The sequence below is a fragment of the Helianthus annuus genome, chromosome 6 (genome assembly GCF_002127325.2).
Source record: "Helianthus annuus cultivar XRQ/B chromosome 6, HanXRQr2.0-SUNRISE, whole genome shotgun sequence".
NCBI classification, from domain to species: Eukaryota; Viridiplantae; Streptophyta; class Magnoliopsida; order Asterales; family Asteraceae; genus Helianthus; species Helianthus annuus.
In genome coordinates, this window is record NC_035438.2 from 63,627,996 (window position 1) to 63,641,305 (window position 13,310).

A 13,310-nucleotide genomic window follows, 5' to 3' on the forward strand; every position below is an offset into this window, starting at 1 on the left:
TAGCCAGCAAAAGATCTTGAATGTAAAATTATTTCTGGAAATTCTTGCAAAAGTTTCTAAATTGATTGAAAAGATTTAATTTTTAAAGAAACTTATGTTTGGGTAGAGATTGTGCAGGTATATATGTGCCAGGTGATGATCCTGAGATAGATTAGAGTCAGGTAACGATCTTGAACCTGATGGAAGCCTGTCCACAATCTTAGAATGAAGCTATGAATTCCAGACTACGATCCCAGGAGTTTGAGAGGGGGAGTCTGAAGACATCGTGTCAACATCTGAGAGAGAGAAGTTTGTTGATGATGAAGATAGAGTTTGCGGATTCTTGAAATGATAAATTCTTCAGAGGAAGATTGAAGACTGATAAAGATTGTAGGTTGACAATCGAAGACTCGAAGACTCCGTCAACATCCGAGGGGGAGTCTGTTGGTGCACTACGTCTGTCCACTACGTCTTACATCGAGTCTAGTGGTGTATAGGTTAGACATGGCACGAAATCCTAGAAACATGTGTTTGTATAGGTTTCGCTTATGTGTACTTATCTAGGTTTCGCTTATGTGTCATGGAGATAGTTTCGCTTGTAGGTCATAGATTTAGTTCCGCTTATTAGTTAAATGAGGTAGTTCCGCTTATACGTACATGTACGTATAAGCGAAACCTGCTCATCTATATATAGGGGGCTGTTCAAGCGGAACTAGACACATAGATATAGGTGTTTTCTTCCGGTGAGCCACGAAGTGCTGCCGAAGTGCTGTCAGAACGTGTACTCGTGTTATTGATCAATACAACAGCAATATTAAAGTGAATCCAACTGAAATAGCACCAAATCATTAGTTTCCGCCTCTTGATTTGGATAGGAATTCTTCTGATCGACTCAAACAGGGTCGAACCCGATCCTACATATCCGCACCCGAATCAAATAATACAGTACCATAAAAGTCGTCGAGAAGGAACTTACCCATAACCACGTTAGGATCGTTCCTTGCGTCACCCTGCCCCAGAACAAATGCACGACCCCTAGCGCCGTTGTTCCCATCATTGTTATTTCCCCCGTTGTTGTTTCCGTTGCCTTGGTTATTGTTGTTGTTGTTGTGGTTCTGGTTTCGGTTTAACTGGGGGCAGTGTCTTTTGAAGTGACCTTCAGCGCCACAATGAAAACATCCCTTGTTGCCCTGTTGCTGATTCTGCGGTGTTTGCTGTTGCTGCTGCTGGTTCTGAGTTACAGGCCATGGGCTCCTACAATCCTTGGCCTCATGACCCATCTTGAGACACCTCTGACAACGACCCTTGTTGCACTGGCCACTGTGGTGTCTGTTACAACTGTTGCATCTGGGGTGATTTCCTCGATACACACCCCTTCCCTGATTGCCCGAAGATTGCTGACCAGGGCTCTGATAGTTGTCAGTCTTTCACTGCTGAACCTGAGACTGAACTGAAGCTGAACCCTTGCTGGAATCCCTCTCCCATTTTCGCTTGTTGTCACTGCGAGTAGGAGGACTAGCTGAAGTGGTAGCGATAGCAGTTGCACTGATACGTTTTGGCAGCCTGTTCTGATCCACTGCCTGATCTGTGAGGCGATGAGCAAGACGTTGAATGTCCTGGATATTATCGAGGTTAGCCGATGTCACATGGCTCTGGATTTCTGGTGATAGCCCTTGGAGATACAACTCTATACGCTTGATAGGAGGGTCCACCATAGTTGGACACAAGATGGCCAGCTCGTTTGACCGTTTCGTATAAGCTTCAATTTCCGACCCCGTCATTTTCAGATGAAAGAGCTCCACTTCCAACTTGTGGATGTCGTCACGTGTGCAGTATTCCCGTTTGATGAGTTCCTTAAAATCATTCCAAGGGGTGGCGTTAGCAGCCACCAACCCTAAAATCTGAACTTACGCATTCCACCAAGTCAGCGCAATGCCTTCCAGAGTACCAGTGGCGTACTTCACCCTGCGAGCCTCAGGGCATTCACACATCTCAAATACGGACTCGAGCTTTTCAAACCAATGGAGGAGTCCGACTGCTCCTTCAGTGCCACTGAACGTGCTTGGACGACAGTCCATAAAATTCTTGAAAGTGCAAACAGGTGGCTGAGCGTGTTGACCTCCTGCTTGTGCGGCTGCAAGTGCCGCATCAACTTGTTCGTTAATGAGAGCCGTCAACTGGGCTTGAGTCATGTTAACGCGTCCACTCATGATCTTCATATCAAAGGGAACATAAGTGAGGGAGGTTCGCGAAAAGTGCGATGACAGAAGAGAGTAAGCACACAAGTGTTCTTAAGCAATAGTGGTTATGTGTATCTAAGGATACCATGAGCAAAGTTCTATGAAATCTAGAAAGTAGGCAATAAAAACATATACCATATTACCTATAATGTTGAGTCTTGCACGTGGAGCGAAGCGTCGTTGTGGATCGTTGAGCACTGTACTGGTTATAGTCTGGTTTTAATAAAAACGTTTTCCCCATATTAAAACCAAGTAATCTATAACCAATGGCTCTGATACCAATCTGTCACACCCCCAAAACCCACACGCGGAGTACCACCGCGTGGAGGCATGACATGACCAGGATCAAGCCACCAATCATATTGAACATATAAGTAAATAGTAAACGTCATTCATCAATACGAAAAGGTGTTTTCAAACCAAACATAATCAATTGTGTAGCGGAAGCAATAATGTAAAAACCCAACATAAGTATTAAGTTGGAATGTCATAAAAGTGTTTATCCTAACATCCACAATCCGTGCCCACAACGACCGCGCCTCCCGTGCAAACTCCATGAGTACCTATGGTCCTGCAAGGCATGTAACAGAGAGTCAACAACTAGTTGAGCGAGTTCATAGTAAGTAAGTTCGTGATAGTAAGTCCGTTGCATCACCATGCGTTATTAACTAAGTCAATTGTATGTTCATTTAGTGGGGGCTTCCCATGTGTATATGTACTAGACTAGAGGTAACCATAAGTGTTCTTCTTAACCCGAGAACAGTAGTACGTACAAGATTTACGTAGGTTTTACGTAAGTGTCCTTCTTAACCCGAGGACAGTGGTACGCGGGGGTTTACGTAGGTTTTACGTAAGTGCCTGTCACAACCCGAGGCAGTAGTGAATATAAGTTTACATAGGTTTTACGTAAGTGTCATTCGCATCCTTAGGACAGTGATAAGTACAAGTATACGTAGGTTTTACGTATGGGTCCTTCGCATCCGAGGACGATGGTAGATAGTCTAGCAACAGTGTAAGTACAAGTAATTGTTCAATCCCATTCCTTCAATCCCATTCCCAACCCCCGGGAATCCCATGCCTTGGTAAGAGTGTGAACTCACCTTGGTTTGCTCGGCAGATTACACGAAAGGTTACTTGAACTAAGAGTGGTCAACCACATCCTAACAGGGTTACCATACAAGTCAGGTCTAGGTTCAAGTAATGCACGTATGCTCAAACATAAGTTAACAGGTTACGAACATGCATAGATCATGGTATACAGGGCATACACTTAGGATACGTTAAACCTTAGCATACGATCCATTAGTGCGATTCAACAGATAAAACCCATTTAGATATCCGGCCCAACCTGTTGTGCGATCAGCACAGTCTTGTGCGATCCACAACGGGCTGTACGACTCATCATAATCCCGGCCCAATAAAGCATATGCAGCCCATGAGGCATACAGCCCAAACACTTAGACAGTTCTTAACTTGTGCGATTGGGGTCTTGGGTTGTTCGGCCCAAGAACACCAACAGTTTACTCGTGTGTGCGAGGCCCAACATATTGTGCGATCGGCACAGGCTTGTGCGATCCACAATATGTTGTGCGATCATGCATAAGAGAGTTGTATACAGTGCTTAAAGTGACTGTACCCAGCTTGTGCAACTGCACTTGTGTGTCTGGCACTTGTGCGATTGGGTAACTTGTGCGATCAGTTTAATTGTTTCTAAAATCTTGCCATCAGTTTCGTGGTTTCCATTTAGGGAATTATCAATCAACAACCAATCAGTTTTAGATCTTGCAAATTCTCGATCAAACAAAGCAACTATCCTTTAATTCATATGAACCCTAATATCATAGATATGAACAACATTCAACTAATCAATCCGGGTCATCGAATTTATGAACTTTTATATCAATATGCGAACCCTAACCATCATACAAGCACCTCGACTATTTAAATCACAACAGCCGATTATCAAGCATTCGAATCTAGATCTATAGTATGCAATCCGATTAACATGAACATATTCCAATACACACATACGAGCCGATTTCATGAACACTAAGAATTAACATCATAATCAATCATGCTAACAAGAACCCTAGATCATCATGCAAGATTATTATAGCACACACACATCACAACATCTTCAAACATGTAATCGGTAAACTCACACACTAACCGATTAGAGGAGAGGATGATCCGAATCAAAAGCTTCGAGAGGAACGAGGGATGTTGCCGTCGGCTTCACGAGAGAGAGAAGGAGAGCGTGTAGGGTTTGTGTGTTGTGTGTTTTGCAACTAATGAGGAGTATACCCCCTCCGCCTAATGTTATGCATGCAAAGGAAGTGGGCCGAACCCATCATGGGTTGCCCATTGGTTTTGGTTTCAAAGAAGTACGGCCCAAATGGGCTTGTGCGATTGGACGGGTTGCTGTGCGATCGGTTCGTTATACATAATAACATATAACATAACATACATTCATTCAATTAATAAAGCTCATGTAATCACATAACGTTACACAAAGATAGGTTCGAAATTCGAGTTGTCACAATTTCGTTCATCAGAATCTTTAACCGTTCGTTTAAGCTTCTCAAAATTTTCAATGATGTGACAATTTTCATGAATGAGTTTTTCATTTTCTTTCATAGTTCTTTCTATGTCACTTTTATCACTTTCAATTTTTTCAGTTAACTCTTTTGCACGATCGTTTGAAGCTTTTAACATTTTATCCCGGTTTAAGATCTGATTCTCAACCTCTCTGACTCTTTTTGTCAGATCTTCAACCTTTTTGTTGTTAAGGTAAGTAATAGTACTACAATCTTTGTAGTTTTTCATGCAATTCTTGCAGTCACTTTCACTTTTAACTTTCTTACCTGACACTTGATTCGTATCAATCTGACTGACCTGGCTTTTTGACTCAGTTCCAGAACTAGAATCTACCTCCAGTTCCTTTGCAGCAAGAACTTTGTCAGCCATCTTCATCAGATTTTCAGCTGTGAGCTCATGTGATGTATCTATCAACCCATCATCAATCTTCTTTGTCTGCTGCATCTTCTCTGCCATCTTCACTTTTTCTTCTTTTTCTTCCACTTTCTCTTCACCGCCTCCCCACCATTCTTTCTGTCTGGCTTCTTCTTCTTCAGCGAATTGCTGAATAAGTGCATCAAAACTAATGGAATCAGGATTCACTGCGATGTTTCCTTGTGGATCAAGATAGCATTCTCTGTCGGCATCCCATCTTTTTGCCCTTTTTGCTTCTTTGTAAGTGTTGTAGATTCTGCTTATTCTTGTTTGGGCTTTCATTCTTTTATTCACAAACTTTTCTTCTTCCGTTCTGTTGTCTTTAAACGGAACAATCTTTGTTGCTGCAAACGCATAACCAACTGCATCTTCCTCAGGAAATAACTCACTCCATTCATATCCTTCATCATCATGAATGACTGCAAGAGCTCTAGACTTCTCTTTGTCTTCAATCTGCTTCAACCTGGGAGGTTCCGACTTATTCTGATGATAGATTGCTTTCTTATAGTAATCTTCTCGGAACGGATACCAGAGTCATCAGCATAATCGTATCTGCACTCCCGTTTAAAGTGACCTTTCTGCTTACATTTGAAGCATGTCACCCTGGATTTATCAAAACCCAACTTGGTAGAAGGTCCACCAATTAACTTCCTTCCAGTGATTTCCATGAAGCGTTGAGCTCTTCTAATAGCACTGCCCATGCACCACCTTATATCGATCAGTTCCATTTCCTCCAGATCGATTTGATCATAGTCTTCTTTCGTAAGGTTGGTGTTGCCTATCTTCCCAGCCACAAGACTCTCATAAGATTCAAGCACTGAAGCTAAGAAGACCATGTGAGTACAGGATCGGATCGTAAACGATCACTAGATCTGCGGTGGATTCGATTTAACGTGCGGAATCCATTAAATCGAACCGTAATCGTGCGCGAATACGTAATTAAACAACGTTTATTACATAACGACGACAACCGGACAGAGTTTCGACTCACTCTATACAACGAACACTCGAGATCTAATCAACGTGACGTAATCGAAGTGTTCTTGACAAAGATCTGTTGAACTTGTTGAAGAAATGTTCTCTGATTGCTTGACTTCTGATTTCGCTTATATGACTGTTTGAATATATTTATAGTTGGTCAATGCCTGCCATAAAAGCGAAATCAAACTCATGCATTTCGAGCGGAATCAAAACCGTGTGAGCATGCATTTGAAGCGAAATCAGTCCCATGCACGCATGCTGTTACGTATGAATTGAACTTTGCATGCCATTTCCTTTTTTGATGATGTCATATGAATGACGTCATCATCAAGAATGATGACATCATTCTTGTTCAGATCCGCTCCCTTCGTATCGTGTCATACTGTGTACTGACCTAACATTACCTAATGACACCTAGCGAAACCTCTGTCCGGTATTTTACAGACTCAAGACACTAGACTTTACATGTACATTTAGATTTCTATCTATGGCCACACAGATAGTGCACTAACAATCTCCCCCTTGGACATAGCTAGAAATCTGTGATGCATAGTCTTGAACTGCCTTGGATAACATCTTCAAGTGAAATCGCAGTCCCCCCCTTGAATGATGCCCCGAATTTCTAAGATTTGACGTTTAATCTTACTCCCCCTTTCATTTAGCTTCCTGCACATTCTCTACCAAGAAATTAAATTCGGGATCTTTACGTTTTGGGTAGAAATTAATTGAAACATTCTCAAATTTTATCTTCACTTTTCATTACAAACACACTCTCCCAACCCTGTTGTTCATCATGTTTAGCACTTGGGATTTTGAATATCAGCTCTCCAGCATCAGTTGTCGAAAATCTTTTTGAATTTTTCAAAATTTTATGCTAAAACACACTAAAATCTTTTTGGATATTTGGAAATAAACTATATACAGACATATTTTTGTGAGTTTGTGTAAGTGGATCATATCAGTTTTTGAGACAAATCACTAGCACCGTTAAGCTTTAAACATATTAAGTTCTAAACAATTCACATAGATTGACGATATAGTTGTCCTCTTAAACTCAATCTAAAAACTTTCGAAATCCTTACTGATACGTTTAAGGTATATTAATTTTGCACTAAATTCTTATGGGCCCCACGATCTCAGCATATCCCCTCATCATGCAATACACTGACTCAAGTAATGCCTTTAAACTTTGATCAACTGTGAATTGTGCGAAAACAAAGCAGAATGTTTAAACATTAACAATCAGGTCGATACTTCCGTATACACAGAGAAAGTCCAATGTTTAAACAAAATAAGAAAATAAAACAAGCTGAAATTGTTTAGGCTTTAACCACCAGGTCGATACTCCCGTATACGCAGAGGTGATCCAAAGCTTAAACGAAACACCAAAGAAAATAAAGCAGAACGTGTAGGCAATAACATCCAGGTCGATACTCACGTATACGCAGAGGATGTCCAATGCTTAAACAAAATGAAGAAATAAAACAAGTTTAAATCTTTGCAAAATGAAATGCACAATCACAGTGTCATTTTTAGTTAAGTTGTGAAAGCTCACAAACTTAACCAGTTTTTATGCTTTTGGCATTCAGCAATTACTGAGTAGGCACACAATTAAGAAGGACAAAACAAATTACTATGCTTTTGATCATGTTTTCCACTAGAACTAGGATTTTTTCTTTATGTTTGTATCATTATTGCAAATCTACTAGTCTAGCTGAGCCTATCGTCACATCTTTAGTGAGACCGTTTATCACATTTACATTTCATATCTTTAGCATGCTGTGATAGTCCACTGATTTACTATCATTTCCTCTTATTCACAACAAAACTCATTTTTGATTTTTTTCGATGTTTTTGACATTTTTCAAATTTTCTAATTTTTTTAAAATTTTCTCCCCCTAAAATCAAATATGTTTCAATTTTGATTTTCTGGGAAAATTTGAAAACAAAATGTACAAGAAACGTGACAAACTGATATCAAATCGCTTCAATTCGCCATTCACTTGGCGTAAACAATCAGAACTCCCCCTGACAACAAACTATTTTCCCATTATGATTTCAAAACACTTAAGTTTGTTTTTAATCAAAATGGTTTTTCCGGAAAATTAGTTTTCTGTGTCGATTCACAAACATGGGGTTTTATCATCACATTGTTTTAAGAAATGTGCCGATTCATGTTCCACGCTTACCAACCTGGGAACTCCGGCAAGTCAGGTTTTCTATTTAAACAGATTCACCCAAGCCTGACGGTCCTTGGGTGACTTCGAATTCTTGTTCAACAATGGTGGAAAGTTTGCATCATCCATTGTTAAATCAGAATTCTCAACTTTTACCTCAACACATGGCTCTTCTGGCTTTACCACACCAGATTCATTGCCTGAATGTGGCTTGTCTGACTTTGATGAGTCAGATTCATCGCCGACATGTGGCTCCTTTGTTTTCACAGAAACAGATTCATCGCCAAGAAGTGAAAATTTCACTTTCTTTGTTTTGTTAGTCTTCTGATTAACAACTTTGTCTTTCTTCAAAATTCCTTTCTCTTCTGTCCTCAGATTTGTATCTGATCAATTCGTTTTGCAAGAATTATCATTCTTTGAAAAGCAAAACGATTTATCAGAACTGCTGTTTGGTTTTCCTGATATACCCGAGGACAAAATCCTTTCCAGATACTCTCTTGCTTTCTTTCTTTTCTTTCTCAGTCGGTCTTTCTGCCCTTGTGAAAGCTTCACTTTCTGTTCTTTCACCTTCTGTTCTTTGGTCTTTTCTTCGACCTTGACTGATTTCTTTGCCATTTTCTGAGATTCAGCCCTCGATCTTCCCATTGATCTCATTGGGCAATCTCTGGCAATGTGACCTTTGATTTGGCATTCATAACATCTTCTTGTCTCAAATGTCTGTCTCTGGCAGTTAACAGCAATGTGTCCTTGAAAACCACAGTTGTAACACACCCTGTTATCGTACCAATCTCCACTATCAATCCAAACACTCAGATCATAGCACTGATTTGATTTGTAGTACTCATGACTTCTCCTATAAGCTTGATTTGACGCTTGAGCACTGTGGTCAAACCTGCACCACTTATTACCAATTTTTTGTGAGTTTTGATTTTTCAATTTTTGTGGTTTTTTATCACGATTGGATGATTGAACTAATGAGCTTTTATTTTCATTTTGAAAAATTTTCGAATTTTTTATTTTTTGTTTCTGTTCTACAATCTTCTTAACAGGTTTTTTCTTTGAGCATTCACCTATTTCAGTAGATTGCAAAACAGTATTTTTGAATTTTTCTTTTCTCATTTTTCTCATTTTCATCATCAGTTTTATCATCACAATTCTCAATTTTGACTTTGTCAAAATTTGTGACATTGTCACTTATTAGAACAGCATTGATCGGTTCTGGACACACATATGGTGAAGAAGTCACAAAACCTTTCAACTTATTTTCTAACTCAGCAATTTTATTCCGATCACTTTCAGCTTCTTTTTCAAGCTGAATGATTTTAGCAAGATGAGAATTTATTGCAATTTGTTTTTCAAGATTATTTTTACCAAAAATATCTTTCTCATCTTCTAAAATCTTTATTTGATTTTGAAAATCTTTTTCTTTTCCTTTTAAAAATTTGTTTTCTAATGTCAAACTCTCCACATCCTTCAAGAGTTTGACATTGTCTGATTCAAATTTATCACATTTTGAGCACTTTTCAGTCATCTTTACAGCTTCAGCTTTCTTCTCAACATTGATAGCTGAAATATCTTTAACCTGCTCTTCTACTTCTTGAACAATTTCCTTAGATTTGAATTTTGCTTCATCAGTTGCTGCTTTACTCTTCTCTCTTGAATCAGACTTCAATTTTCTAACTTTTGGAACTCAAGTTCTTGAGCTTCAATCTTTTCGATGAATCCACTAAGCTTGAGAAATTCATAGTTTGAATTGTTCTTCAACATCATCAAGTAAGTACTCCACTCATCATATGGCAATGCGTTTGCCAATTTGTCTTTCAATTCCTCATTGGTCTTGGTTATCTTCAATCTCCCCATCTCCACAACTAGAAGGCAATATCTGTCAATCAATTCTTTTGTAGACTCTCCCTTGATACCTGTAAAACTATCAAACTTGTTTTGTGCAATATAAATCTCAGAATCCATGTTTCAGTATTGAAAGATTCACAAAGACAGATTTCAAACGATACACAAATTCACACAATCTAAGATCAGTTCAATCACTTTATCAAACAACTAAATCAGATGAATATCCGATTTAGTGACAATAACCAGGCTACAACGGATCAGGTGAGAATTCTCTCAGACAAGTATCCGATGCTTGACAAACACCTGAAACACAGACAAATAGAACTGATTAGGATCGGGTGGTAACTTGTTCGAATTGCCACTCGATTCGTTGCACTTTAAACTTGAACAAAACAAAACGAGATTCTATAACTCGAATTTTGACCCGATCAGGTGAGTCAACAAGGTCAACTTTCAATGAATAGGAACCACCACTTGATTAATAATACTTACACGACAAAAATGACTTGATCACCTTCAATCAACAACTAAAACTTGCTGTCAACAATTCAAATCAACAATTTTTGTGATTGGACCAATGAATTATAAAATGTAATATTGATTGTAGTGGGTCAAGATGTTCACGTGCACAACAGTCATACTTAATCGATTCACTTAATCTACTGCATTTGTAATTGTTCACGTGCACAATTTTGTGATTGGACCTTATACAACTGTTTTTAGTTTGACTTTCGACAACTTTTCAATATAATTGGGCCGAATAGTGGACAAAGTGATTGGGCCGAGAACTAAATGGAATCAGGAAACACGATTTCACCGAAAACCCACTAAAGCTGACAACAACACATGCAATCTGACATTAAAAAAATTTCGACAACTTAAATCTGATTTTTGTGATTGGGCGGAGTATCTTCAACACACAATTTGCTTTGTATTGGGCCTCTTTTAGTTGACAAACAGTATAAAAGCAAATCTCAAAACTGATTGGTCCGATGATTCAATGAATGTGATTGGACCTCAAAATCAATTCACATGCAATTCTCAATTTAACACATATATTGTTGCTTATGTCTTCCTTTCTAACAACAAATCTGCAATTTTTAAAGACCTTTAGCAACAGATTTCTAAAACCAATTCAGATCTCAACAACTTCTTTACTGTCAAACTCAAATTTAGTCACAACACACAAATCAATCACCTACAATAATTCGATCAAGTCTTGTTTAAAAAACACACCAGCAAACAATCAGTTTCACCAAAAACAATTCACTTCTTTCTTTTAACAACAAAACAAAGTGTCACTAATAATCTTTCTTCTCAAATTATCACCCAAACAACATCTTCTTCTTCGTTTATCAATACCAGTCGACCTTTCAATTCTAATTTGGTTTTTAACAATGATCAACAATAACCAAACGCAAAAACCTGCAACAATTCAGCTTCGATTGAACTTATATTCAGATCCGAAAAGAACCGAAAGTTACCGAATTCGACAGACAACACAATCAATTCAGTATACTGTTCTAAAACCAACAACACTACGGACTTAAATCACAAATGAATTCAGTCCAAAATTCACCGAAACTTGATCGAAAACAACCAAAATCAGTTCGAAAATGATCATAACCACAAACTTGTCAACAGATTTAACAGAAATGATTGAACAGTTTATGATTCAACAAATCGAATTAGTCCAAAACTCTTAATCGACACATCGAAACGGTTTGAAACACTTTGACGTTCAATGAAGTATGTGTAAACTTGTTAAAATCACACTAAAACTTTATCAAAAATCAACAGTAATGGTCCAATATTCACCGAAAAACAACCGAATTTAAAACTATTTTCACGGAAAGCAATCAAAACTCAGTCCGTAATCGGTCAAATTAGTCCGAAACTTATCCAAATCGAAACACGCTAATCTAATTCAGATCTGAACTACAGCAGATTGAAAATTTTGATTGACAGCAACAAGCAGGCAATAACAACAGATCTGAAACAATCAGCAATCAGCTATCGGAATCTGATGAATTTTGTTTACAAACTTTCAATATTCTCGTATGATCACATTCAAAACTTTGATCAAATCAGTTACGTTTTTACTATAAACAATTCAGAAAGTTCAAACAACACACAGAGACGAATCGAAAATCAATCGATTAAGTGCGAAATCAACAGAAATTCGATTCGTTTTCTCCGAAACTCGTCTGAATTGAACAACGATTACACGCAGAGCATCCGTAGCTCTGATACCACTTGTGAGTACATGATCAGATCGTAAACGATCACTAGATCTGCGATGGATTCGATTTAACGTGCGGAATCCGTTAAATCGAACCGTAATCGTGCGCGAATACGTAATTAAACAACGTTTATTACATAACGACGACAACCGGACAGAGTTTTGACTCAATCTATACAACGAACACTCGAGATCTAATCAACGTGACGTAATCGAAGTGTTCTTGACGAAGATCTGATGAACTTGTTGAAGAAATGTTCTCTGATTGCTTGTCTTATGATTTCGCTTATATGACCGTTTGAATATATTTATAGTTGGTCAATGCCTGCCATAAAAGCGAAATCAAACTCATGCATTTCGAGCGGAATCAAAACCGTGTGAGCATGCATTTGAAGCGAAATCAGTCCCATGCACGTATGCTGTTACGTATGAATTGAACTTTGCATGCCATTTCCTTTTTTGATGATGTCATATGAATGATGTCATCATCAAGAATGATGACATCATTCTTGTTTAGATCCGCTCCCTTCGTATCGTGTCATACTGTATACTGACCTAACATTACCTAATGATACCTAGCGAAACCTCTGTCCGGTATTTTATAGACTCAAGACACTAGACTTTACATGTACATTTAGATTTCTATCTATGGCCACACAAATAGTGCACTAACAGACCATCTGTTGCTTAGCTGATTCCTCGCTGAAATTTTGACCATTTTTTCAAATCCACAGCGATATTGCATTGAAATACATTCTTTGGTGCTGATTGCTGTTGACTTGAAGTACTAGAAGATGATCCTTGGCTTGACGCATTTGATGACATTCC